This window comes from Aptenodytes patagonicus, chromosome 1, assembly GCF_965638725.1.
Source record: "Aptenodytes patagonicus chromosome 1, bAptPat1.pri.cur, whole genome shotgun sequence".
Taxonomy (NCBI): domain Eukaryota; kingdom Metazoa; phylum Chordata; class Aves; order Sphenisciformes; family Spheniscidae; genus Aptenodytes; species Aptenodytes patagonicus.
The window spans coordinates 194,005,858-194,030,605 of record NC_134949.1 but is presented as its reverse complement, the minus strand read 5'-3'; the positions used below and the strand labels follow the sequence as shown (position 1 = coordinate 194,030,605).

Sequence of the window (24,748 nt, the reverse complement as noted above, 5' to 3'; positions counted from 1 at the left end):
CAGAGGATTGTCTTTTGCTTGTTTAATGTGCTTATCTGTTTTAAGCGCTACCTTAATGATAATTCTAAAAGTATAAGGCACAGAATAGTTTCTGTATCCAAACTGTACGGTACTGAGATGCTATAGCTTATTACTGGAAAAGTCTATCTTACTCCTGCAGGTGAAACAACAGATCATCTTAACGGGAAATGAAATGACTAATAGCAACTGGCCCGCTCTGCTCCTGTGACAGGCCAGCTTGTTGAGAGTGGTTTGGTGACTGATAAGATAAGGGAGTGGAAAAGAGACGTTGAGAGGCCATTTCACTGAAACTTAAACAAATCTCATGCGCTGTAGATTGGTTGATGTCTTGCCCTAATATTTCAATTTCATTATTAACCAGAAAAACAAAATCAAATCAAAGTTCCCAAGGCACAACAAAACAAAGTGAAAGTTCCCAAGGCACAACAGACCAAACCAGGCTAAATAAAAATATGCTCAAAGACATGCATAATGTATTAACTGTATTTTGCTTCATTTGTAAAGAGCAAAAGAGAACAAATAACCAGTGTGTTGGCCCCTTATGGGCCTTTGTCAGGGACACACTTCTCTGAGCTGTTCAGTGGGGAAAAAGATTTTTAAAAACATTTTTTCATAAGAGTTTTTCAAGCTGCCCTACAAATATATGTTAACTATTATATGTTCTTGGGTTTTATTTGAAGCAGGACATTTCCAACTCTCTGGCTTGTTGGAGCAACAAATAAAGCAACCAGTATAAACCTGCGAGCCTGTCTCTAGCCACATATCCTTGTTCATGAAAATGGGTGCTACTGAGCTGTGCAGAACAATTTACATGCATGTGGGCTGCCAGGATTGGACCTTTAAACATAGTTTCTATGATATCCTCCTCAAAATTGCAAGTAATAATTTAGAAGCTTTTTTTTCCCATCTTAGTCATAAATCCTCTTACAATGTAAAGTAAATTTAAAGACTAAAGTAGAGTAAAGTAGATTTAAAGACTCTATTTTAAAATCAAGTGTTTCTTTTTTTTTGTTATTTTGTTCTTTTTTTTTTTCCTTAAGGGGGAGTATCCTGCAGATGCTTTAGAAATTAGAGCCTTATTTCCAGTGCAGAAACAACCGTTCTGGCTCAAGTGCTGTCCTTAGCCTGACTCCTGTCCACACGCTGTCCACACCCAGCTGTCTGCTGTTTTGTGCCAGAGCTTGCTGACCCAGCCATCACTTGGAAACTTGTAGGAAACATCATCAAAATATGTCCTAAACAGAATAGCATGGGTTTTCTGAGGGACTTCATATTCTTTTCTGCACTTAAATCACTATATATATATATATATATGCTGTGGTGCTGTTGGCAGATGAAAACTAGTGTTTTTAATAAGTTGATTTTAAAGGTGGCAGATTCCAGGCAAACAAAACAAAACAGATTTTCTTCCTATTCTAATTCCTGTTGGATATACACCTGAATATCTAAAGGAACAGTATGAATTTCAAACCTTTACCTGAAGTGACCTTTGCAGAAATCTGGATATTTGTCTTTGCAAACTTGTAGTCAAGTATGTGTAAGGATTTCTTTTGTTGAACTAATTCTCAAAACGGGCTCAGGCTTTCTCTGTGACCCCTTTACACCCTATGGAAATCCCTGTCTAATTTTTGTAACAGCTTCTATGTTCAAAAGGTTAAAAAACTAAATTGAAATATTTCAGTCTAACTGCAGAGCATGTATGAAAGTAGAAGCTTGTATTTCAGAGAAGTGCCCCATTTATATTTGTAGGGTGCAAAGTACATTGTATGCTGCCATACATGCAGACCATCCCTGTTTTTGGAAATGCTTTATGAGACGTTTCTTCCCTCACTAATTGCTTGCTTTTGTGATCTTTAATATCCATGTGTACTTGCAAACACAGAAGTTCAACTGCACAAATGGCTGCTGTTCTTTGAAAGTATGGCTCTTAGGACTAGGGTACTGAAGACCCTGTCTCCATATTTTCCAGAGGTGGCCTCTGTACTTACACAATCTTCAGTATAAGAGCTGCCTGTGCATGCAGCTTTTCCATTATTCTGTTATTATTTCCATTATTAGCTCATGGCACAGATGCCTTAGCGATGGGCACATTACGAATGCACATACAAGTCACTTGCAGGCATAGGAGGAATCTCTTTTGTTCGAAATATGACCTTAATTTGCGTGGCTGTAGTTGCTTAAGTGCAGACACTTTGTAATTTTAGTGTTTGAGCAGGAACAAGTGCTTTAAGAATTTTTTCCAATACAGAATTCTTGCTGCTCTTGGTTTCTTGCAGAAACTTTCCACATGCAAGGCTATAGAGACATGAAAGGATGCCATTAAAATTCTCCCTTGGAAGACACCCCCTGATACATGATTGCTTTTTTTTTTTTGGGGGGGGGGGGTATTTTTATTTTATCCAAGTTTTTCTTTGCTGAAAGCTTTTTGCCACTGGTTGCAGACTCCAAAGTCAGTGGTAACATGGCAAAGGCACATCCGAAATCTAACAGATCTTAATTATACTTGTTTCTTAAAGTCTCTGTCAGGCTGATTTCTGCCTAAAGAGCAGCTTGTTAAACTGGAAGCGAGCAGGCTGGTGATGTGGGTAGGCTAACTGTTCAGAAAAATAATGACCCTTCCTTCCATCAAGGGCATCTACCTGCTTGCTACTGCAATGGCATGGAGTCGCAGAATCCGTCAGGTGTCCTCGCTGATTCTTGCTGATAGATAGCCAGAAAGGCTCTTCTCGTCTTCAAGCAGAAGCTGTTGTATATGGTTGTTGGCATGGTGAGACACACATGTATCCCCGCCAGGCTTAATTATGTGACACGCCATGACTGGGATTGAAAGTGGAGTCCAGCAAGAAGCTCCAGCAAATCTCCATCCCAACGGTTTATCTAGTAAGAAATAGCTTTTGGGAACCCCCACAAGCACTGCTCGTTCCTCTAGTCTGTAGTCCAAAATATAATGTATTTCTACTCTAAGTAGTTTAGAACAGCAGTTTTCAACCTTATTTGTGCTGTTAACCTCTTCCAACCACAAAAATAACTTTGTGGCTCCAGTCCCATCAGATTATTTTAAATACAAACATGGCAAGTGCTTGTACCCCTGCTGGAAGCATTTTGCAATTGTGGTTAGTTCATGGACCTTGGTTTTAGAGAAGGCAGTTCAGTCCAAAAGACCACTTCCCTCTCTGCATAAAATTGATCCTCTGATACCATCAGTGCATCATTTTTTCTGGGTCAAGGACAAGATTTTATCATAAGTAAATCTCTATAAGAAACCAGTATCAAAAGAAATCAGAATAAGCCTTTGCAAGACAGAGTAAAAGGAAAAAGAAAAAGAAAAAAAGAAAAAGAAAGAAGAATAAGTTTGTATAACTCATTAACGTCTGACATTTTAATGCCTTCCCTCCAGGAAAATGGAAGAAGTGGATGATGTTTCTGATCTAGAAGGAAATTGTTGAAAGTCTTGTCCACATAGGAAATCCACGTTGGCAGAAAAGTATCCATGACAGAGAGTCACTCATCTGAATAATATCTTAAATATTAACCAGAATTTATATTTCATGTGCAGATTTCCCAAATCATTGCACTGATCGGAAACTTTTGCCAGCTGCTCCAGTGCTTTGAGCACTATTCCTGACATAAGAGCCTCCTTTGTTCTCGTTCTTTTCTTCCAGTAACAAAGTAAGAAGAAACCCAAGTTTTGCTTTCCATTGCTCCTTATGATCAGCTCTGGGTGTGGACTCAACTCGTGCTGCTGTTGCCACTGTAAAAAACCCATGATAATGCAAAGTTGCTTTTTGTTAATAGAGCCAGCATTTGCAGCCCTGATAAAAGCACTGTGCTCCAGGCTGTTGTTTTCTCTAGACTTACTGCTGCTACCGTGTCTCGGGCAGACTTCATGGTCTTAATACTAAAATGGCTCTTTGCTGAGGGAGTTACTCACAAAGGTGGTAGACGCATCGCTATTTTTCCTCCCACATGCACGTGCACTACCTTCCTGGTATCTCTTAGAAATTCTTTCCCCCTGTTATTAGTTGTGTCATTTCTAGGTATATGGAGGTTGCAGTATTGTGTATTGGAGATGCAGCTTTGCGGAACAAAGAGTAATTTTATTTGCAGGATACAGTTGGTCTGGATAGAAGACGCAAATATGTCATCTCTTGATAAAGATTGAATGGATAGCAGTCTTTTTTTTTTTCCTTTTTTTTTTTTTTTTTACACTGGGTTACAGAAATTACTCTGCAGTGAATTGGGCCCATTTTGTGATCTGTTCATGCTGGTGCTATACAGCGTTTAACCAGGCTACATTGATATTAAGAAAATCTGTGTTTGCATGATACAGTTTCTTATTATATTATAATGGGAAAATTACTGCTGTTTTTATTCCTGTTAGGATCAGCAGTAATTTAAGCTCAGTTGTAGCTGCTTCATACTAAAATTCAAGTGGTTATGTGCTCTGAAATATTATGGTGTTCCTTACATTTCTCCCCTCGTTTCTGTGCAGTCTCTCTCAACTGGCTGTTCTGTCTTACCTGTGTGCTTGCTACTGCTCTGGGCTCAGGTGGCCAACTCTCATCTCCTTTTTCAGTGCAAGTCCACTCATAGCAAAAATCTGTATATTTTGCTCACATTTGGGCACACATTTCTAGGGCATTTTGTTGTAGCTCTGTGCTCTGCAGCCTCCTGGATGCTTTCAGCTAGACGTAGCTTAGCAGGAAGTGATTATTGCCCTCCATTCAGCACTTGTGAGACCACTTCTGAAGTACTGTGTCTGGTTTTGGGCTCCCTGTTACAAAAAAGGCATGAACACATCGAAGCAAATCCCGTGGAGGGCCACCAAGATGCACAACAGGCTGGGGCAGAGGATGTATGAGAAGTGGAGAGATCCGAGACTGTTCAAATGAAGAGAAGGCCACTGGGGGATCTTACTGCTGTCTACGACTACCTACTGGGAGGTGATAGATAAGTCAGAGCCAGACTCTTTTCAAAGGTGCATGGTGATAGGAGAAGAACCAACAGACACAATTTGGAACATATGAAATTCTGATTATATATATTTGGGGAAAAAAAATCACCATGAGTGTGATCAAACACTGACACAAATTGCCCAGAGAGGCTATGAAATTTCCATCCTCAAAGATATTCAAAACCTGACTGGAGAAGACCCTGAGCAACCTGCTTTGAGCAGCAGGTTGGACCAGATGACCCCCAGGGGTCCTATCCAATGTAAATTATTCTATGATAACCTTATCCTCAGAGGGAGAGAGTAGATGATATGGGCAGCTTTGGAGGTCTGGATGAGAAGCTCTGGGAATCAGTCTCCAGAGAAGTAGGATTTGGGGAGATAGCTAATCATAAAATCATAGAACAGCCCAGGTTGGAAGAGACCTCGAAAGATCATCTGTCCAACCTTTCATGGGAAAGGGAGCCTAGATGACATTATCTAGCACCCTGTCCAATTGCATCTTCAAAACCTCCAGTGATGAGGACTCTGCCACGTCCCTGGGGAGCTTGTTCCAGTGGTTGATTGTTCTCACTGTAAAAAAATTATTTCTTATATGAGGATGAAACCTCTCCTGGTGCAACCTGTACCCATTGCCCTTTGTCTTTTCCACGTGGCTCCTCGTGAAAAGGGAGCCTCCATCCTCTTTGTAGCCACCCTTTAAGTACTGGAATACTGTGATGAGGACCCCCTTGAGCCTCCTCTTTTCCAGAGTGAAAAGAGGCAATGGCTGAATGAAATTCCCTTCCAGAATTTCATAAACAGTGGCACTGAAAGAGAGGAGAGCAAGATGGCTTGCAGGAAGGCAAAGGACAGAAACCAGAACTCTAGCCCACATTCTATTTTTGGAAGACTTGGAGAGGAACTGGGCACAGAACACCACTGCTGACCTGCGGTTTGTCTAGGACACAGCTAATAGACAAAGGACGTGGAGCACTGGCTGATTCCTGTCCCCCTACATGGGTGCAGTAAGCAGAATCCTGAACAAGGTGCTCACAGCTAGGCAGAGCTGCCCAACTTCCTTTGCTCCCTGCCCCCCCTGCCTGCCTGCCTGCCTTCAGTCTCTGGGAACACCTAGGCTGCTGGCAGCACAGCAAGGAGGCTGGCGGGTATCATTGCATTAGCCTTTATTAAAGGCTGTTAGCATTGTGTGCTGTGACATGTACCTGGTATTTATTACTTTTTCCCTGGGTTGCATGTTACCGTCTTGGATGAATGCGAGCCAGTTTCCAAATCCTGCCCTTCCTCTTTCCCTCCCGCTTGCTCAAAATCCAGCTGTATTCAGCAAGTATAAAAGCGCTGACCTACAGAGCCCATGACAGCCAGCTGCAGTCCCCTAGCCCCTTTCTTTCCTGTTTCCCTCACTCATTTTTCAATTGAAGCAGTTCTGCTCTCTCTGATGCTCAAAAAGGGAGCCGTGCTCCTCAGTGCAGAAACTTTCTGCCCCTGCCATCAGTCACGCAAGGAGTTCACATGCCAGCTGCACCAGGTTAGGAAAGGAATGACTTGTACCATAAACATGTGCAGTGAGAGCCAGCTAGTCCATAAATCAGTTTTCAAGTCTATAACATATTTTGCTCAAACAAGTAATTAATTCAGTTCACCATTTCAAGTTTGTTATGAGCAGTAATTTCAGTAAGGCACTGTTCAGTAGTATAAATCCTAGGAAGTCCTTATTTATAAGTATAACTCTTACTGCGGCATCTTCTCATCAGTAAAACAGGTCTTTTGCTGGCTGGTCGGGTGTCCTCCATGTCACAGCTGCCCGGGGAATGGCAAACAAAAGCATTAGACTGCCCATGTGAATATTCACCTCCCTTCCTTGTACAGCAAACTATCCCCAGATTGCTGTTCACTGATACCTTTGCTCCATGGCACCCTTCCCACAACAGGTCCCTGGGCCGAGGAGTCACAGAGGAGTCAACTGTACAGAGGAATCCCAATCCGGATTGCCCTGTGCAGTAAACATAAGGCTGGCTTCCATCCTCCGGGAGCTGGAGGAGCTGGAGAGAAGCTATGAACTCCCAGACTTCGTGCTCTGAAAGTCAGTAGGAGAAAAAGAGGAAAGGAGAGCCGTGATGTGTGGAGGTTTCCAAAAGTGGAAGCGGACTCTGGACCTGGCATTGCAGAATTGTGGGTGGAAAAGTATATATTTTTTGCGGTGAAAAACTGAGCAATGAACAGCACCTGTACTTTCCTTGCCTTTTGGCTATCATATCTGAAAGGTGCAGACCCATCAGGACACCACTGTTTACTATTTCCCAGCATCTGGCAAAGGTGAGTATGAACAAGTTGTGTCCTGGGAGCCTCTGGGAATTGAGGGAGGCATGAAAATTTTTTTCTCTGGGAATGTTTTCCAGAAAAGTAAATAGGACAGTAAGGGGACATTCCCTCCATTGTCATGATACTGGTGAATAAAGATATACTCGGACCAAGAGTCTGGAAACAAAGGGATGAGCTATGATGGAGTGTAACCTTGCTGTGTGAATTAAATGTAGATAGCAAAGAGCTATCTACAGGTAAGCAACTCTCTGCAACATCTCCATCAAGCCCAAGGGAACACTAGTCCAGGGCGTTGAGTGTCCCTGCATGCTCCAAGCCAAGTGTCGGCTTGTCAGGGGGCTGGGAATTGCAGGGGTGGAAATGGCAGACTGCCAAGCTGGTCACACCGATTGAGGCAATTTTTGCAATGAGCCAAGAGTTAAACCTTGTGAACCTGTGTCAAACAACATCCCTTTTGTAGTTCATGAGGTTTTTATGCGTTTGTACTGTTAAAAAATAAGCCTTATTTGGAAATAAGTCTTAATTTTGAAAGCTTTTTAATTTCCCCTTTACATACTGTTCTTGCACTATAAAAAGGCATCATCTGCTGCTTTTAAAATGTACTGTAAGCTGTAAGACTTGCATAACAAATGCTACATTAAGATAATCAACCTGTTCAGACCAGTAGGTCATGGCACTGAAACTGCCTGTCCATGAAAGCACAAGTTCCTCAGCTTTAGAAGCCCTTAAAAGCATGCAAATCACTCAAAGCAGACCCACAGAGAAATAACCTCCCCTTCCTCACTGCTGCCCTGCTGTGGGAAAGGCCTTTCGCTATCCCTGACTTCCCCCCAGAGTGAAATCACATCCACCATTCAATACAAAATTAATAAGGGTATATAGAGCATGTTGAGCAAACACTGACATATCCCCAACGGTGAATTTACATCCCCCCCATCCTGTTTAAAATTAATAAAGGAAGACAGAGCACACAAAACCGACATGGAAGACTATAAAACCCCATACGTTTAGCCCGCCAAGGCTTGGCACTGAGAGGGAGCTGCCGCGCTGGAGCAAGCGACTCAGCATCAGGCAAAGCACGCGTTGGAAATGCCGGTTCCCTTTCTTGGCCAGGTTCAGGAGGGCTCCCTGGCAGCATGCCTGGTAGATTTGTCACTTGGGGTGGGCATCGCCTGGGTTATTCAGTACATTTGCAATGTTCCTGCGCAATTGAGTTCCCTTTCCCTTCTTCCTGCAGGTGATGTGCAGGATAAGAGATGCTGTTACAATCGGAAGCTTGCTTGGCTGCATCCCGCCTTCTGCTTGCCTTCTGCCCTTCCCTCTCCCAAAGGCACACTCCACTGTCGTCAGTGTACGGTTATGGGACTGTAAAAATGTTCTGTGATCTGAATAGCCAGCCAAAGTCTTCACCGGCCATGGTGATGGACCAGGCACTGCCGGAGCAAGGGAATGCAGATACTATTAATGTCTGCGGCATTAGTCTTCTTCAGCAAATTGCCCTATATTAGTACAGAAAATAGATGAGAGTCCCCAAAGATTGCCTTAGGTAAATCTACCTGAATGGTTACCTGGCCCTCGGGTACCTCTCTATAAACTGGGATGCCTGGCATGGAGATCAAATACCAGGAAGATGGGCTCTAGTAGTTGTCCTACAGCAATTAAGCATAATCCTTTGTACTCAAAGCGATCAATAACCTCTGCTTGACTGGAAAATATTACATCTGTACCCTTCAGAGCCACGCAGTCCTCCTCCACAAGTGCCAGCCATTGATCTGGCTGCAGAAGCTTCCCACAACCAATCGGGAGCAGTTGGAAACTGTCAGTTTTCAAAATGGTTATGGCCGCACATTTCTGAAGAGATAAGAGTTGTCTTGTATTGCATGCTGGCTTCAGGTTAAGCTTTTCTTTATTGCTCTGATGTTCTGCAGACACCGCCGGTTACCCCCAGGTTTGCAGCCAGCTTCTCCCACCAGTTAATGTGTATTTTATGAGCCCAGAGATGATGCTGTGGAGAGTGGAGCTGTGCCAAGAAGAGTTGTTCCTGCTTGTCTTCATCCTTGTCTCTTTTTTTCTGTACTTGCGGCAGCTGAAGGGGAGGGAATGCTGTAGCTGTGGCAAGAAAAAGCAGCCCAAACTGCTGTGTAGCGTGATGGCTGGTGTGCAAATTTACAACTGCCTGGGAGCAATGTGTCAACCGTATGTCTTAAGCTCGTCGTATACCAACTCTTCACATTGCTTCTAAGAGAAACTGCACCAGTCTGTGGTGGTCTGTTAGAGGTCTGCAAATGGTACTGTGTGCCCCAGAAGTGGCATCTATCTGGGGACTGGCTTGCAAAGGCTCCAGAGATTTTTCGAGTTTGATCCCCCCTGGTGGGATGAAATTGGTCACTAGGCCTTGTGCCCTGTGGGACAGACCCACAGCGTCCTCCATCTGGCAGCACCTCAGTGGGGCCTGGGGCCAAGCTGCTAAGCCACGAATTTTAGAAGCATATTTCGTAAGCAATGCCTTATAGCTAACTTAAAGGTGAACTCTTTCTTTGGATGAGGTGGCTGTGTGTTAGGTAGGATGAAGCTGTTGCAACAAAACATCTTCCTTCCAAGAAAATCCCTTCCTGTAGGCGAGTCTTTAGTAATCTTTGTAACCTTTGTCATCCTCTCCTCCCTGGGGAGTCTTCTCTGTGACCTTTGCAATTCTACCAAGGAGTCTCATAAATTATTATTCTTTTAAATGGCACTTAGGCTGTCGTAGTGGCTGCTAGCCTTGAAGATTTGCAGTCTACCCTGTAATTTTGAGAGGGAAAAAAAAATGGTTAAGTGACAGAAGAAATATTGTACTTTACGATAAAACTACTTTTGTGTTTCGTTTTCTGCTCAAGTCATTCATATCCCTGTCACTAACCTCATTCAGGTCAAGGGCTTGAGGCAGAGAACGGGAATAATATTTTTGGTCAGACTGATGCATCTGAGTATTACAAACATCTGTAATTTTGAAATTGAAATGAGCGCTGTGTTAAATCCTCAGGCAAATAATATTAAGGCATAATAGATTACTGAAGTTTGCATTTCTTTTGGCAATTCAGACCAAGGCTCTTTTGGCTGGTTATTCCAGACATTAATGAACCCGCTTATACAAAGGGAGCTGCTCCTCATGGCTGCAGATTGGATCCCGGATTCTGCGAACTTCATAGGAAATTCTGCAGGCCAAGTAGTTGAAATAATAAAGAAAAAATTAATCAGGCGCACATTAAATGTGAAGCATGGAAGAAAACATCTGCAGCACTCGGTGGACGTCTGGGTAACATACTTGCAGTGCTGTTTTGCCAGCTTACATCTGGAGTGGTTCATCAGAAGAGAACAGATGCTAGTGTGAAATAGGTCATCATAGCAGCAGGGCATCAGAACAGAGACATTTCTTTTTTCCTTGCAGTAACAGCTATTCCTTTTTATTCACACCAATTATGAAAATGTTAACCAAGTCTGAAATGTGAATGCATGTATTGTGACAAGCCAATACTCTTAAAGGGCATCAAGGTAAAAACTAACCTAACGAGGAAGCTTTGGAGAAGCAGTTCTTTTGCAGTACACACTGAATATCCATTAACAGACATAGTGACTATTTTTTGTTAAGATTATGATTTTTTTCCCCTTGCTTTATTTTTGTATTTTAGTAGAGATGTTACTTTTGCCTTCTTGGTGGCAAATACCCAGAAGCGGAGATGCTAATTCACGGGAGTTTCATCAGTCATTTCAAAGGAGAGGTCACATAGATAAGAAAAATGAACAGTACGCAGTATGTGAAGCAGTGACATTCAATGAGTCCTTGTCACTAGCAGCCATTAGCATGCAAGCCTGCTGTTATGTTTCAGTGCTTTATGTGCTTTTCTTGACCAGGCAGGGAGCCTTCGGAGCACTGTAGCAGTTAATACCATACAAGTTATTGTTTCTTTCTTGAATGCCTTATATTTTTAGTACCGTTTAGATGCTTCTCTGTCCCCTTGTGCATCCAAAATTTTAAAGAGAATCAAAGAATGCATAATTTATATCTGTCCCAGAGGTAATGGAGTGACTCAAAGATATCTGTGAAGGGGATGATTTTAAATTTTGTGTCTTATGCAAGAGGTGATTTTTATACGAAAACTGCAAAAATTGGCCTCGGGGATACCCAGATAATTATCCTTACAACAACGAGTGTGGATTTCATGAGGATTATTACAGAAAGCTCTAGTGTATTGTGTATCATCATCCCTTGTGTATCATGGTACAGGACGCATGATAAGGAGGATTCCCTATCCTCCCTCCGCCTGGCTGAACACAGTGGCTTAAGGGATAGGGGGCAATGGCGACAAGTTCCTGCCCGGCGCAGCAGGCGCGTCTTCTCTGCGACTACCCCACCTTCCCAGGTGCCCTTGCATGATAGGTATGAGGCTCTGCAAGTGAAACCAAACAATAACGAGGACGATGGTTCCTCTAGCTTGGAGGTGTCACCGAAGCTAGGTCAGCCTACGCCCTGCGTCAAAACTGCTTCCATAAAGAAAAAAAGACAGGTCATTGTCATAGGAGACTCCTTTCTGAAGGGAACAGAAGGCCCAATATGCAGAGCGGACCCACTTCTTAGGGAAGTCTGCTGCCTCCCTGGGGCCTGGGTTAAAGATGTGAAAACTTCCTACCCTGGTACGGCCCTCCGATTACTATCCATTATTGATTTCTCAGGTAGGCAGCGATGAAGATGCAACAAGAATCTAGGGCAACCAGCAACGAGGCTGGTGAGGGGTCTGGAGACCAAGTCTTATGAGGAGCAGCTGAGGGAACTGGGGTTGTTTAGCCTGGAGAAAAGGAGGCTGAGGGGAGACCTCATTGCTCTCTACAACTCCCTGAAAGGAGGTTGTAGCGAGGTGGGTGTCGGTCTCTTCTCCCAAGTAACAAGCGATAGGACGAAAGGAAATGGCCTCAAGTTGCGGCAGGGGAGGTTTAGATTGGACGTGAGGAAAAATTTCTTTACTGAAAGAGTGGTTCAACATTGGAACAGGCTGCCCAGGGAAGTGGTTGAGTCACCGTCCCTGGAAATATTTAAAAGACGTGTAGATGAGGCGCTTAGGGACATAGTTTAGTGGACATGGTGGTGTTGGGTTGACGGTTGGACTCGATGATCTTAGAGGTCTCTTCCAACCTTAATGATTCTATGATTCTATGATTCTAAGAAGTCCGAGGGCAATCAAAAGAGACTTCAGGGCCTTGGTATGACTGGTTAACATGTCAGGAGCACAAGTAGTATTCTCCTCTATCCTTCCAGTTGCAGGGAACGATGAGGGAAGAAGCAAGAAGAGCCAGCAGATCAATACCTGGCTCCGAGCCTGGTGTCACTGGCAGAATTCTGGGCTTTTTCATCATGGGTCAGTTCACACAATACCTGTCTCAAAGGGGGAAAGGGATCTTTGCACAGGAGTTAGCAGGGCTCATTGAAAGAGCTTTAAACTAGATTTGAAGTGGTAAAGGGATAAAACCAGGCTCACTAGAGATAAATCTGGGGGTGGCATGCCAATGTTTGAGGGACGGTGTGCTAGCGAGGCCCTTTGGTCTGCCATCTCAGTGGAGGTAGGGGATGGAGATCCATGAGGCAGCAAGGACGCATGGATCATCATCAAGGGTTATTGATGTGTTAGAAACCATGGAAGCACCTGAGAATGGTCACGTAGGAACTAGGGCTTCTCCCCACAAAAAGGTGGCGGGATCAATAGCCCAACTGAAGTGTATCTACACCAGTGCACACAGCATGGGCAACAAACAGGAGTGCAACAAACACTGTGCAGCAGGAAAACTACGATATAGTTGCCATCATGGAAACATGGTGGCATGACTCACACAACGGGAGTGCTGCAATGGATGGCTATAAACTCTTCAGAAGGGGTAGGCAAGGAAGGAGAGGTGGTGGGGTAGCCTTGTACGTTAGGGAGTGTTTTGACTGTCTAGAGCTTGACGATGGTGACGATAGGGTTGAGTGTTTATGGGTAAGGATGAGGGGGAAGGCCAACAAGGCAGATATCATGGTGGGAGTCTGTTATAGACCACCCAACCAGGATGAAGAGGCAGGAGAAATATTCTATAAGCAGCTGGGAGAAGTCTCACAATTGCTAACCCTTGTTCTCATGGGGGACTTCAACTTACCAGATGTCTGCTGGAAATACAATACAGAGGAGAGGAAACAGTCTAGGAGGTTCCTGGAGTGTGTGGAAGACAACTTCCTGACACAGCTGGTGAGTGAGCCAACGAGGGAAGGCACCCCGCTAGACCTGTCGTTTGTGAACAGAGAAGGACTTGGAGGCTGTGTTGGGTATAGCGATCACGAAATGATAGTTTTTGATTCCTGGAGGAGTAAGGAGGGGGGTCAGCAGAACTGCTCCCTTGGACTTCCGGAGGGCGGACTTTGGCCTGTTTAGGAGACTGGTTGACAGAGTCCCTTGGGAGGCAGTCCTGAAGGGCAAAGGGGTCCAGGAAGGCTGGACATTCTCCAAGAAGAAAATCCTAAAGGTGCAGGAGCAGGCCATCCCCAAGTGCCAAAAGATGAGCCAGCGGGGAAGAAGACCGGCCTGGCTGAACAGAGAGCTTTGGCTGGAACTCAGGAAAAAAAGGAGTGTTTATGACATCTGGAACAAGGGGCAGGCAACTCAAGAGGACTGCAAGGATGTTGTGAGGTTATACAGGGAGAAAATTAGAAGGGCCAAAGCCCAACTAGAACTTAATCTGGCTACTGCTGTAAAAGACAATAAAAAATGTTTCTATAAATACCTTAGCAACAGAAGGAGGGCTAAGGAGAGTCTCCATCCTTCATTGGATGGAGGGGGAAACAGTGACAAAGGGTGAGGAAAAGGCTGAGGTACTTAATGCCTTCTCTGCCTCAGTCTTTAGTAGTAAGACCAGTTGTTCTCTGGGTACCCAGCCCCCTGAACTGGAAGACAGGGACCGGGAGCAGAATGAAGCCCCCATAATCCAAGGTGAAATGGTTAGCGACCTGCTACAGCACTTAGACACACACAAGTCTATGGGGCCGTATGGGATCCACCCAGGGGTACAGAGGGAGCTGGCAGAAGTGCTCACCAAGCCACTTTCCATCTTTTATCAGCAGTCCTGGCTAACCAGGGATGTCCCAGTTGACTGGAAGTTAGCAAATGTGACACCCATCTACAAGAAGGGCCGGAAGGAGGATCCGGGGAAGTACAGGCCTGTCAGTCTGACCTTGGTACCGGGGAAGGATATGGAGCAAATTGTCTTGGGTGCCATCACACGGCACGTACAGGACAACCAGTTGATCAGGCGCAGTCAGCATGGGTTTATGAAAGGCAGGTCCTGCTTGACTAATGTGATCTCCTTCTATGACAAGGTGAACCTCTTAGTGGATGAGGGAAAGGCTGTGGATGTTGTCTACCTGGACTTCAGTAAAGCCTTTGACACCGTTTCCCACGGCATTCTCCTGGAGAAACTGGCTGCTCATGGCTGGGATGGGCATGCTCTTCACTGGGTAAAAAACTGGCTGGATGGCCGGGCCCAAAGAGTGATGGTAAATGGAGTTAAATCCAGTTGGCGGCTGGTCACAGGTGGTGTTCCCCAGGCTCAGTACTGGGGCCAGTTCTGCTTACTATCTCCATCAATGGTCTGGACGAGGGGATCGAGTGCACCCTCAATAAGTTTGCAGACAACACCAAGCTGGCCAGGAGCGTTGATCTGCTCAAGGGTAGGAAGGCTCTGCAGAGGGACCTGGACAGGCTGGATCAATGGGCCGAGGCCAATTGTATGAGATTCAACAAGGCCAAGTGCCGGGCCCTGCACTTCGGCCACAACAACCCCATGCAGCGCTACAGGCTTGGGGAAGAGGGGCTGGAAAGCTGCCTGGCGGAAAAGGACCTGGGGGTGCTGGTCGACAGCCAGCTGAACATGAGCCGGCAGTGTGCCCAGGCGGCCAAGAAGGCCAATGGCATCCTGGCCTGTATCAGAAATAGTGTGGCCAGCAGGAGTAGGGAAGTAATCATCCCCCTGTACTCGGCCCTGGTGAGGCCGCACCTCGAATACTGTGTTCAGTTTTGGGCCCCTCACTACAAGAAGGACGTCGAGGTGCTGGAGCGTGTCCAGAGAAGGGCAATGAGGCTGGTGAGGGGTCTGGAGAACAAGTCTTATGAGGAGCGGCTGAGGGAACTGGGGTTGTTTAGCCTGGAGAAAAGGAGGCTGAGGGGAGACCTCATTGCTCTCTACAACTCCCTGAAAGGAGGTTGTAGCGAGGTGGGTGTCGGTCTCTTCTCCCGAGTAACTAGTGATAGGACGAGAGGAAATGGCCTCAAGTTGCGCCAGGGGAGGTTTAGATTGGATATTAGGAAAAATGTCTTCACCGAAAGGGTTGCCAAGCACTGGAACAGGCTGCCGAGGGAAGTGGTTGAGTCCCCATCCCTGGAAGTATTGAAAAGACGAGTAGATGAGGCGCTTAGGGACATGGTTTAGTGGTGGACTTGGCAGTGCTACGTTAACGGTTGGACTTGCTGATCTTAAAGGTCTTTTCCAACCTAAATGATTCTATTCTATTCTATGGTTGTCATAATTGAAAACACAGCAACCGATAGATCTCAGGGAATATAAGTTGTATTTTGACTTGGAATAGCACATGCAGGAGGTGTGAAAAGACAGGTTTGCTTTGATTCAGTTGAAGAATTCATGCAAGATGTGAGGCATTTGTTTACTGCCAAAATTCTTTCCTTCCATTAAAGGAAAAAACAATTGTTTACTTATGTTGGGCAGAACACATCAGTACATGCTTTATCACACAGCACAGTTCCACTAGACTATTTCTGGTTTCATTTACGAAAAGCCTAGAAGTGCCACAGCTAGAAATAAATGTCTGCTTCTTTGATATGCTATATGTTTGAAAATGCACTTTAAGGTCTGTATTACAAGCAGTTCAAAGGGAATATAAATTGGTGCAGTATTCTCTCTTTTTTCTTTTCTTTCCAATCTAGTCCCACATAGTCATTGCATTTTTATCAAGACTGTTTTCAATAATATGTCTTTAAAAACAACTTACCATTTTGTATTTTATTTAACTTGGACTTTGTTATATTTAAATAATTGTTATGATCTTGCTGCGTCCATGGTTTAAAATGTTTAACATCCTCTAAACCAATTCTACACTGAGTTTTAGCATTGCGTATCCAAGGAGACAGCTGATGTTATTTGCTTTTCCTTTGGAAACTCTCTAGTTTTAACTATTCTTTCCACTTCTTGCAGGGTTGGCCATGAGAATTTGTAACCTTTCTTTGGAAATACCATGATGGGGCTGCTGAGAAGTTACCTTGCTTCCTACAGGTCTGTAAACTCCATTGCATTCTCACTATTTCAGCATGTAGACTCCTGTGCTTATTTGTTTTTTATCTTGAATGCATGCAAACCAAATTAAAATCCATCTTTATTCTGGAGCAAGTGTTGTGAAAAATTATTTTTTTTCTTGCAAAATGTTTAGGAGATAACTCTGTTCTGTTACCGTTGTATAAATGTAGAGTAACCCATTCATCTTCCCTTTGAAGTGAATTATTGCAGTTTATAGAGTTGAACTGCAGAAAGGAATTGGGCCTGTAAGTCATTTTCACGCCACCACTATGTCTTTCGGTATGTGTTGAAACTGCATTACCCTAAAAGGCCCTGCAATCGATTGCTCCCACCCAGGTTGCTAATATGTGAGCGGCTGTCCCACAGCTATAGCTGTGGATGTTTCAAGAAGCACAGTTAGCAAAGGGTCAGCAGAATTACTGGGCCTTTCGGGTCAGGAGGAGCTCAGGTTCATGGAAAGTTTAAGAAAATAATAAAATTTTAAAAAAGTTGATATTTAAGAGACTGTAAAAAGAGCAGAATAATAATGGCTTGACTCCTGTAGTGGCAGCATGGCAAGGAGCAGTGAGGAGCCTGTAGCTAATGCTATGTCCTTGTCAGCCAGAATGATAGCGTTATAAGCGCTGTGGCCCACCATTGCAATGATTTAGAGGGTAGAAAACACTCCCCTGCATTTCAATACGTTTTCCTATGCAGCTATATAACAGAGAAAAATTTGATTTCTTACTGCTTTCAAAGGTAGTACCCAACAGCATTTTTACAGAAATTTGGTTGGAGAAACCAATGGGAATCAACTTTTCCATCTAGGTGGTCATACCCCACTATCGGAGCACACTCAGGGTCTGCGGCAGTTGTATCTGGCCCTAAATAATAGTTTTCAAAAATGTTCATGTTTGGAATATGCTCTATTTCACTCACTTGGTTTACCTGAGAGCACTTTGGGTATTACTGCTTTCCTTGTTGCCTGTGTAGTCACTTACTATGCCATTAGCCTGTATGAATTCTGTTGGGACAGCGGCTTGTAAACCTTAAACAAAAACAAACCCAGGTGGATTTAGGGGATGAGAGGTATCCAAAACAACTTCTAATTCTTTCTTGGAAATTATTATGATTTGGTAATACCTTTTAAAGCAACCCCAGCTCCAAAATGCTTTAGAAACTATTTGAACCTAGATGTAAACCTCACACATGGCTACAGCTTCCATAGTGAGCAAAAGCCGTAGATCAGACTGGTTGAGATACTGCAGATACAGATCTGATGGTGATGCCTCCGGCCTGTGTTGAGTGAAAGCTCTGTGTTCAAAAATAAGTAGCTTTTCAGAGTAATTGCACAACTGTTGAATGATCTGTGTCATGCTAAAGCTTTATGACTGCACCGTTTCTTTCCTTGATGATGACATCCCTTAGGGCAAAATTTGCGTTTTTCTTTGGCGGGGGGAGAAAGCAGTGCAAACACTGAAAGACATTTAGGATAAAAGGAGAAAACTTGTTGCACGTGGTGGCATTTGGGTTGTAAATCCTTTACTAGCAGCAGCAGCTTTATAAAATCTTCCTTTCCAGACCTGTCTGTGAGCGTTGTTTGAATCACAGCTCACCAAAGACTTCCAAGAGCTGCTGCTAAATTTGCTGAAGCAAAGTGTGGTTGGGCCTGTGTCCTAATGAATTTGATACAAATGCAGTCAACAGCTGCTATGCAGAGGAAGCTTAGGCAAGTCATTTGTCTAAAACACGTTTTAAAAGTTTCCTTGTTCACAAGTCTGATTCCTGTAGAATAATGGCTTTGTGATACACAGACAAATTAGTATTGTGCTGTTTAAAAAGAGGATAAATATGATATTAATTTGATATATGTACATATTAGATATATGTATACTAAGTGGCATAAAGTAGTTTGGGCATGGCTGTGCTGCACCTTCATTATAATGCAGAAGCAAAGGAAAACCAATTAAATTGAAAGGCAAGGCATTTCTACAGAAAAGGAGATACAAGGTATAATTTTCTCTTGAAAAGCGTTGCCCCAAGGTATTATCAAAATACCAAAATATTTGCAAGAAATAGATATTTACATCAATAAGAATGCCATCACAGATATATTTTTCGTATTACACAGTTATAAAGCAATTACACAGCAGTTGCCTGGATGAAGGCTGAACTCACTGGTCCTTGGCCTGGGGTTTCGGTGAAGCTTCTTCTGCAGCTGTGTAGGTATCTTTTGTACCACTTCTCTGTAGCAGCTGGTATTGACATTGAAGGAAAACAGGATACTGGTCTAGCCAAATAATTCGTTTAATCCAGGTCAGCTTTTTCCATTTATCCCATGTCTTCCACTGCAAATTTCATGTATTTTTTTTTCTCATAAGTATCTCCTCCTCTTGTACAGTTCTTGTTTTCTTAATCCCTCTTTTATTTCCTGCCTATGATCCCTTGCCCATTCTCCAGAGAAGCCTCTTTTTCCCTGACATCTTTGTTACTTGTCCTTGCTTTGTTGGAATTTTATTCATTTATTGCTGGAGTTTCTTAAATTTTTCTATTGGGGTCGCTAAATGATGTATCTCTCCAAACACCTCTTGGGGTCTCCTCAAACCTTTACCCTTGGTATCTCTGTGGTGAAACAAGTGTCTTGGTTCTAGGGAGAGCAGAGAAAAACAAAGGCTGTTTTCAAAACCCTTCAAAGCATTGAAAGGAAATAGGCTGCCACGTGGGATGGGAAGCCCCCATCTCCCGGGGCTGTGCTCCTCTGCCCTGTCCTCGTGTTACAGCCTCCTGGGCACATGGTCAACCAGGGCTGGCTCCTAGGGGGGTTTGGGTGGAGGGAGTGCTACTCCATTGTTCTGCTGCTTCTTCAGTAAGGAAGACACAACTAGAAGAGTACCAAGCTAGCAAAAGTCATGGAGGGGAGGGAGAAAGGAGGGGAAGAGCCTAGGGAGAGCACTTTTCCATGAGAGCATGTAAGCACGGCAGCCATACCTTTGATCTCTGTACCATCGCTGCACGTGGACTTGGAGAGCCCTGCTGCCGCTGTGTTAGACACACACACCTGCCTTAAAGCCATGCTGCCAGAGAGGCCAAACGCTCAATGCCGCTGGGCTTGGCTCACGGCTCAGCTGTCCCGCCAGAGGCTGCGAGGGCGATGAAGTGGCTGCTCGCACGCGATGTGTAGAGGTCTGCAAAGAGAAAGCGGGGGGAGCTGATGCACAAGCCAGAACCGTGGAGGCAAACAGGAGCGCGTTATCTTTGCGCACCTTATATGCAAATTGCCTGGCTATGAAAAGGCAGAAAGGAAAGGGGATGTTACTACCTGGAAATGTGCCATGTGTGCATTTGATGCATATATTTGAGTTATTGAACAGATGGAAGCCAAATAGCTTGGTAGCTGGAGAAAATCTATAAGCTAGATGCTCAAAGGAATGTGGCAGAATAAAATGGGAGGGTGGGGAAAGTAAATCTCACAAAGCTGCCATAGAGGGACAGTTGCATTTTATTAGAACAGAATTTAAACCAAGACTGTGAGTTTGTAAAGACTACTGTGTCCAAATCATGGGGTTTATGTGCAAGCTGATATAAACACATATATGATTTTTTTTTAATTTGAATGATGGTTCAGAGGGTCTGTGACCATCCAACTCTGTTCCTTTATTGCCCACAGCAAGACAAGGAACAAGTGATTATTAGAAAAAATAAAATGACAATTTGCTCACCTGAGTAAAAGCGTGGCCAGAGCAGGACTTCTGCAAGACACTGAAATTAATATGGACGCATATGGAGCCATAATTAATGTCTCTTTACCATTCTCACCCCAGTGCCCATCATCTTCTGTTTCAAAGTGGCAATTAGATGATGATCTTTGCTGATCTTAACTCCTGGGGTGTTACGTAAAAAGAAAGGAGATCTTTAGTGTCAACAATCAGGAACACCTTAGGGACACCAAAGATCATTTGGCTCATTTGCCTGGGTTACCAACGAGAGCAAAGATGTCTAGATAATCTGTGAGAGATTGTCCTGGTTTCGGCAGGGATAGAGTTAATTTCCTTTCTAGTAGCTGGTACAGTGCTGTGTTTTGGATTTAGGATGAGAACAAAGTTGATAACGCACCGATGTTTTAGTTGTTGCTAAGTAGTGCTTACACTAGTCAAGGACTTTCCAGCTTCCCATGCTCTACCGACTGAGAAGGCTGGAGGTGCACAAGAGGCTGGGAGGGGGCACAGCCAAACTGGCCAAAGGGACATTCCATACCATGTGACGTCATGCTCAGTACATAAACTGGGGAAAGCTGGCCGGGGGGGCCGCTGCTCGGGGACTGGCTGGGCATTGGTCGGTGGGTGGTGAGCAATTGCATTGTGCATCACTTGCTTTGTGTATTATTATTATTATTACATTATTATTATTATTATTGCTATTATTATTTTATTTCAATTTTTAAACTGTTTTTATCTCAACCCACGAGTTTTTTTCACTTCTACTCTTCCAATTCTCTCCCCCATCCCACCGGGGGAGGGGGGGGAGGAGTGAGCGAGCGGCTGTGTGGTACTCAGTTGCCGACTGAGGTTAAACCACAGCAGAGATGTTTATCTAATCTATTCATAAAAAAATCCCCCAGTGAGGAAGACTTCAGTGCCACCCCGTGTAGTCTCTTCCAGAGCTACACAACACTTAGGGGGTATTTCTAAAATCCAAGGTATGCTTTATTTGCTCCATAGGAAGCAATTTGGTATCTTCTTTATAGTGAAGATAGAGAACAGTTGAACATAACTGTCTTTATGGTAATCTGTCAAATATTAGAAGGAAAAATGACTTTACATTGTAGTTGATTTCATTTGATTATCTATTTTTCAAAAATAAGCATTTGCAGATCCTATAGGTCCCATTCCAAAACCTTTTTTTCCTGTCTTCCTTCCATGTGCCTGCATCCCTCCATGTATCGTTAACTTCTTGACTCAAGTGCCAGCATTAAGAAGCTGAATATGGTCAATATGACTTTCAGATGGATACAAATTATGCAAAATAAGCCCGAAATTTAGAAGCTCAATAATTAATTATGGAGGTATACCCTCAATTAAAATGACTCCAATCCCTATCTTACCTCAGCTTTTTCTAGGTGGAATCACTGCTGGTGTCTTCTCTCCCTTCTATCCTTTAAACTCTTCTCAGTATGATACTAGGTAATGAATGACATTGCTGGAGAGACAATAAGTGTGCAACTGATAGCTCTCAGCATATGGATAATGACACATCTTGCACCTTTTCATTGCCCACATTCTGGCTGCACAGAGATATCTGAACAATAGATGAGGTGAAATGGTGGCTGTAGCTCATTTCTGAAACAATAATTGTCCATTCAGGTCCCTTTAAAAGAAAGACAGCAAAGAACTGCTAAGTTTTCTATCACTAAGGCCCTCAGAAGAATCAAATCACACGTCATGAATAATAATAATAATAGTAGAGGGAGGACAGCTTGCTCAACTGAACGTCATCAGTATTGACACCTTCCAGGAGGAGTAATCAGTAATCCTCTTGACCAAAGCAGGTGTCACAACAAGATAAAAGTCATAAGCTACAGCTCCAGTGAGAGCCCGTTGCCATAGACAGAAAGATATGAATTGATTTCATGTCTGAAAGGCAGTTAAAACATCTCCAGTTGAAAGAAGGAGAAATCCACTGTCATTGCTACTGTCCAAGTCTCCAGAAACAGCAGTGAAACTTGCAGAGCTTGTTACTTAAAAAACCAAGGAGTGTTCAGATGGCCGAGTGCCAGCCAAAATGAACAGTTAAAAAAAAATCCTTTCTTTTTTCCACCAAAGCCCAGCATAATGTTGGCAGCTTTATGTCCTTTCTCTCCTGCTTTTTAGCTAAAGTATGTGGAAAGGCTACCAGTTCAAATAGTAAACATTAAAGGAATTTTTTTGGATTTGTGTACATGAGAGAGAACGATGGTGAGTTTGATCCTGCAATGAATATATCTGCAATGCTATCACCATTAGAAGCTGTCTGTGATGATTATTCAGCTCCTTGTTGCCAGCCTCGTAAAAACTCTTTGACACCAGCTTAATTCAGGAGCAAACTTTGTTCATCTTCAGAACTCAAAACCCAGCAAATTTCAATCAATATCATAGAGTCATAGAATCATAGAATCATTTAGGTTGGAAAAGACCTTTAAGATCATCGAGTCCAGCCGTAAACCTAAGACTGCCAAGTCCACCACTAAACCATGTCCCTAAGCGCCACGTCTACACGTCTTTTAAATACCTCCAGGCATGGTGACTCAACCACTTCCCTGGGCAGCCTCTTCCAATGCTTGGGAACCCTTTCAGTGAAGACATTTTTCCTCACATCCAATCTAAACCTCCCCTGGCGCAACTTGAGGCCATTTCCTCTCGTCCTATCGCTTGTTACTTGGGAGAAGAGACCAACACCCACCTCGCTACAACCTCCTTTCAGGGAGTTGTAGAGAGCGAGAAGGTCTCCGCTGAGCTTCCTTTTCTCCAGGCTAAACAGTCCCAGTTCCCTCAGCCGCTCCTCATAAGACTTGTGCTCTAGACCCTTCACCAGCTTCATTGCTCTTCTTTGGACACACAAAGTAATAGTAAGGCAAAGCCTTGAATTTCATAAAGTTTCAGCTTTCTTTCTAGGCTGAAGTGTAGCGCACATCACACTTTGGGATTGAGAGTCCTAAGATATACTTCTCCAGATGCACTCAGATTTCTAGGGTCATTTATTGCAACAGAAAAGGGAAAATGTAGAGAAATTGATTATTAGATGCCATAGGTGAAAAAACCAAAAAGCAAAACTTAAAGGAATCCACATCAACGTTAATATGAGTTGGTTGACTCTATAGAAGAAATGATCCAATAATGGCTGTAGGCAACCATTCAGGAAATAATGTGTTCCTACTTAATGTCATCTGTCATCGATCCCACATTTGAAAAAAAAAAAAAGACCACTGAATATTGTGTTCAAGAGGCATTATAGGAATCAGAGGAAAGCATGATCAGGCAGTTTGCTCAAACAGCAAAAATGAAAGTAGAAAGATGAAAGACTATCTTGGGTCAAGCCACTCTTTAACTTTGAGCTTTCAGAACACTATTAAAAGTTAACTAAGGAAAAGGTAATACATACTATTGCCCAAAATATCATAGAACTCAAAAAATTATTCTCCTGCTAACCAGCCACAGGTGTTTTTTCCTAGAATCATAGAAAATTAGCAAGTAGCTTGAGGGCCCTGCAGCTGCGTCAGCTGTGCTGACATTCCCCATGACAGCTGTGACTGACCCGTTTCTGAGGGCTTCCACTGGTGGAGATTCTCTGGGCAATTCATTCCAAGGCCTAATTTTCCTTGCCATTAGAAGATAGGTTTTTTTCTTTCTTAACCTGGAAGTTACTTCTGTCCTACTTGCAATGAACAAGAATGGGTTATTCCCTTTTTCCTTGCAACCATTTTTAATATTTTCAGGGCCTTTTGTCACGTTTCCCCTAAGTCTTGTCTTCTTTGCATTAAACAACAATTTACTCCTTCAATTTTTTGTCACGTTTTGTAGACTACTCACTGTCAATCGGTCACATCCTCCTTAAAATGTGGCATCCAACACCGGACCTAAGGTTATGATTGAAGTCTATCCAAAGTGAAGTAATAAAGGAGAATTCCCTCATGTGTATTGTAGATAACACTTTCCTTTATATTTCCAGTCTGACATTCATACAAATGTGACAGTGACTCTGTTTAAGTTTATGATCCACTGGATAACTTCAGATCCTTCTTAGCAAGACTAAACCTATTTGGTTATTTCCCATTGAGTGTTTGCCGAGTTGACTGTTTCTGACCTTACCTCTCAAAGATAATTGCCAGCAGCTCTAAGATTCCCTCAGTCAGTTATCTACATATTCTAGGGTGAAATTCATAAGGCCCAGCCAATTTGAAAAATTTTAACATCTCAGTTCTCTTTAATCTACTTTTTCCTACTATGACCTGAATTTCTACTCCTTTGTCTTCAGTGTTAACTGTTGTGGCTTTCTGTTCACAGCTGATCCTTCAAACAGCTTTTCCTCCCATTGAGTAGCAAACCAACTTTTTCTACTCACTATTGCTGATAGTGGTAT

The 24,748-nt window shown here is 43.4% G+C and overlaps 1 protein-coding gene across 1 annotated transcript in view; it reads left to right on the top strand.

Annotated features, from left to right (window-relative positions):
- Positions 1-24,748, top strand: part of ENOX1 (ecto-NOX disulfide-thiol exchanger 1) — a 382,814-nt gene that overhangs the window by 100,276 nt on the left and 257,790 nt on the right. Inside the window, exon 3 of the mRNA XM_076363460.1 lies at positions 16,559-16,636. The gene's annotated coding sequence lies outside the window, so the exon portion shown is untranslated. The remainder of the gene's footprint in view (positions 1-16,558; positions 16,637-24,748) is intronic.